Here is a 4,627-nt window from a genome sequence, read left to right on the forward strand (position 1 = left end):
GATTCATTATTAAATCAGTGTCACTGACGGTTGTTCATCAAACTGTCCTTCAAGATATAATTATAGCCTATGACCATTTACCTTAAACTTATCTCTGCCTTTGATATGTTGTACTTCAAAAGCTCCATAAGAAATGATATTTGTAACACAATAGGGACCTGTCCATCTAGATTTTAGTTTTCCAGGAAATAATCTAAGTCTGCTACTATAAAGTACCGAATCTCCAATCTTAAAACTCTTTGGTCTAATCAAATTGTCATGCCATTTTTTTATTTAAAAATTTGGGTATTTTCATAGGCTTCTAACCTCAGTTTTTCTAATTCATTGACTTGGAGAAATCTATTTTTTCCAGCAGAGGTTAATTCAAAATTCAGTGTTTTCAACGCCTAAAAAGCTTTGTGCTCTAATTCAACAGGTAAATGACAAGCTTTTTCAAAGACTAATTTATATGGAGATGTGCCAATTGGTGTTTTAAAGGCCGTTTGGTATGCCCATAGAGCATCATCTAATTTTAAGACCCAATCTTTTCTCAAAACTCCAATCGTCTTTTCTAGTATTCTTTTTATTTCACGATTGGTAACTTTTACTTGTCCTTGAGTTTGAGCATGATATGGCGTTCCTGTTTTGTGAGTCACACCATATTTTGATAGCAAAGATGAAATTTTTTTATTAATGAAATGAATCCCTTGATCGCTAATGATGACTCGTGGTGTGCCAAATCTAGTAAAAATATTTTTTCTAAGAAAATTACACATTGTACGAGTATCATTTTTTTGTGTGGAAATTGTTTCTACCCTCTTTGATATATAATCCGCTGCCACGAGAATGTATGTATAAGAGTGAGAAGAAGGCAAAGGACCCATAAAATCTATTCTCCAAACATAAAAAATTTCACATACCTATATTGATTGTAATGGCATCTCATTTCTCTGTGATATTACCTGTTCTCTGATATTGATCACACTTTGCGACATATGTTCGAGCGTCCTTAAAAATTGTAGGCCAGAAAAATTCAGCTTCTAAAATTTTGAAGGTGGTTCGATTGGCTATATAATGTCCTCCAATTGCTCCACTATGACAGTGATAAAGTATGTTGTCGATATCCTCCTCAGGTGCACATCATCTGATGATAGAATATGCACATTTTTTAAACAAGTAAGGTTCGTCTCACAAGTAATATTTAGCATCAAATATAAGCTTTTTTTTTATTGGTAAGTAAGATCTTAGGGTATCCACTTTCCAACCAAGTAATTTGCAATATCCGCAAACCAGGGTGGCTGAGCTACAACTGAGAAAATGTTTCATCAGGAAATTCTTCCTTTATTTCTGTAAGCTCCCGAGGGGGTTTCTCTAATCTAGACAAATGAACAGCTACTTGATTTTCTGTTCTTTTTTTGTCTTTAATTTCAAGGTCAAATTCCTGCAGAAATAAAATCCATCTTAATAATCTAGGTCGAACATCTTCTTTGTAAAGAGGTATTTTAAAACTGCATGGTCACTGAAAATAATAAGCTTGGCTTCTATTAAATAAGAACGAAACTTATCAAATGAAAATACTACTGCTAATAGTTCTTTTTCTGTTGTTTCATATTTTTGCTGAGCCTCATTCAAATTCCTACTAGTATAATAAATGGGATGAAAAATCTTATTCTTTCTCTGGCCTAAAACAGCACGTACAACTTTATCACTAGCATCACACATAATCTTAAAAGTCCCATTCCAATCAGGGGAGACAACTATTGAAGCGGTTGATAATCTATTCTTGAGTGTTTCAAAAGCCTTTAAACAATTACTTGAAAATTCAAACTTAACATCTTTCATCAGAAGGTGAGTCAGAGGTTTTGAGATTTCTGAAAAGTCTTTAATGAACTGTCTGTAAAAACCTGCATGTCCTAGAAAACTTCTAATGCCTTTAACAGTTATGGGAGGGGGTAATCCTGCTATAATATTAATTTTAGCCTTATCAACTTCTATTCCTTTAGCAGTGATTTTATGTCCTAAAATGATTCCTTCTGTAACCATAAAATGACATTCTCCCAATTAAGGATCAAGTTTGTCTCCTTACATCTCTTAAGGACTAAGGTCAAGTGATAAAGACAATCTTCAAATGATTTTTCAAAAAGTGTAAAGTCATTCATAAAAATCTCTAGAAATTTTTCGATCATGTTTAAGAAAATTGCTGACATACACAACTGAAATGTGGCAGGTGCATTACACAAACCAAATGGCATTCTCCTATAGACATACGTTCCATGAAGGCATGTGAAAGTTGTCTTATCCCGATCTTTTGGTGCAATTGGTATTTGGTTATAACCTGAATATCCATCAAGAAAACAGTAAAAATCATATCCTGCTACCCTTTCTAACATTTGATCAATAAATGGTAAAGGAAAATGATCTTTTCTGGTAGCATCATGAGACGTCTGTAATCAATACAAACTCTCCATCCTGTCACTGTTCTAGTAGGTATAAGCTCATTATTTTTATTCTTTATGACTGTCATACCTCTCTTTTTTAGTACTACCTGAACAGGACTTGCCTATGGACTATCAGAAATAGGATAATAATACCTGCCGCTAGAAGTTTTATTATTTCCTTTTTTACCACTTCTTGCATCGCAGGATTTAATCTCCTTTGTGGCTGGACTATTGGTTTGTAGTTATCCTCCATGAGAATTTTGTGTGCACAAATAGCCGAATTAATTCCTTTGATATCTGCCACCATCCATCCTATGGCTCCTCTGTGTGCTCGTAGTACCTCAATCAATTTATGTTCTTGTATAACAGTCAAAGAAGATGAAATAATCACTGGAAATAGTTCAGGCTCAAGATAGACATATTTTAAATGGGAAGGGAGTATTTTGAGTTCAAATTTTTGTTGAACTCCCTCTGATTCATTTTCCTCACTTCTGATGGGTGGATCATTATCTTGTGGTGCATCAGAATTAAGCAAACATCTTTTCATGGAATCTAGAGTTAATTTGTCACCTTGAAATTCATCTACAAAATCTTTAATCATATCTATTGAAAAGTATGAAGATGAAATCTCATCTCCTAAAAATCTTAACAATTTTTGCATATAAAAAATAATTCTTTCTTCATCGACTCTCAAAATCAGTTGTCCTTGATAGACATCTATGATTGCTCTTCCCATCTCAAGAAATGGTCTACCCAGAATTATTGGTTCATCAGGACATTCCTGTATTTCAAGTACTATAAAATCTACAGGAAAAATAAATTTATCTACTTTCATAAAAACATTTTTAATTATTCCTTTAGTTTTTTTTAGTACTTTGATCTGCAAACTGAAGAGAAACACTTGTATTTTTTATTTTGCCAAGATCTAATTTTCTAAAAATAGAAAATGACATTAAATTTATTGAAGCTCTAGAATCACACAGTTCTTTTTCAAAATATACCCCTCCCAAAGTACATGAAATTGTGAAACTACCTGGATCGCCGAGCTTTTGTGGTAGCTTATTTTGAAGTATAGCACTACATTTTTCAGTAAGTACTACCACAAAAGCTTCTTCTAATTTTCTTTTGCTTGACAAAATTTCTTTTAAGAATTTGGCGTATAAAGGCATCTGCAAAAGAGCATCAGTGAAAGGAATATTTATATGAATTTACTTTAAAATATCTAAAAATTTAGAAAATTGCTTGTCAAGCTTCTCTCTTTTCATTTTTTGAGGAAAAGAAATTGTCACAAGGGTAGAAGTCATTTCTTTACTATTCTTCTCTTCAATTATTTTTTCTTTTTCTTTTGATGGTTCTGTGGGTATTTCCACATCTTTATCTTTACTTACCTGTTGCTTTGACAGATTCTTTTCTTGAATATCTGCATAAGGTTCATCAAGATTCTTACTTGACCGTAAAGCAATGGCTTTATGGTGCTCTTCTGAATTTTTCTCTGTATTGCTTGGTAAGGGGCCTTGAATCTTTTCTGACACAAGTGTACCAACTGACTTAATTGAGTTTCTAGATTTTTTAAAGCTCTATATTGACTCTTAAATTTTTCATCAGTATCTTTGATGTGTTTATACAATACGTTATCAATATTTGGATGGACTTGTGAGGGTCTTTGTTGATAGGAAGCTGTTTGTTGATATGATTTGAAATTTGATGTTCCACGATTTTGATTCTGAAATCCATGTGGGCCTTGTACTAATTATTTTTGAAAGGTTTAAGGATTTTTAGCACCACTAAGATTGCTCCATTGAAAGCCTGGATGTTTCTGTTCCAAGGGGCTACCACAAGAGTACGACTTATATCCGAGGACATTAACATGTTCATCCTTCTGATTTGTTGCTTGACATTCATGATTCAGATGATTTCCTCCACACATTTCACAAGCCTCGACTTGAACTGACTGATGCGCATTCACCTGAAAAGATTTAAACTTTTGTGCCAAAGACTCAATCTGTTGTGTTAGTGTATTTAAAGCGTCTTTTTGATTTACCGTAGCAGCCTTTTTGATGATTATGCGATCAGATGGCCATTGAATAACATTTTTTGAGATTTCATTCATCATTTGCAGTGTTTTCTCTGCGATTTTACCCATGATGGAGCCTCCTGCAGTTACATCTATTACATTTCTAGAAGAAGGCTTTAGTCCATGATAAAAAATA

General features: G+C 33.3%; 1 pseudogene; it reads right to left on the minus strand.

The window, feature by feature from the left end:
- Positions 1 to 1,282: 1,282 nt before the first annotated feature.
- The window catches only part of LOC107874433, a 6,698-nt pseudogene continuing 3,353 nt past the window's right edge, over positions 1,283 to 4,627 (minus strand).

The sequence above is a fragment of the Capsicum annuum genome, chromosome 6, assembly GCF_002878395.1.
Source record: "Capsicum annuum cultivar UCD-10X-F1 chromosome 6, UCD10Xv1.1, whole genome shotgun sequence".
In the NCBI taxonomy this organism is placed as follows: Eukaryota; Viridiplantae; Streptophyta; class Magnoliopsida; order Solanales; family Solanaceae; genus Capsicum; species Capsicum annuum.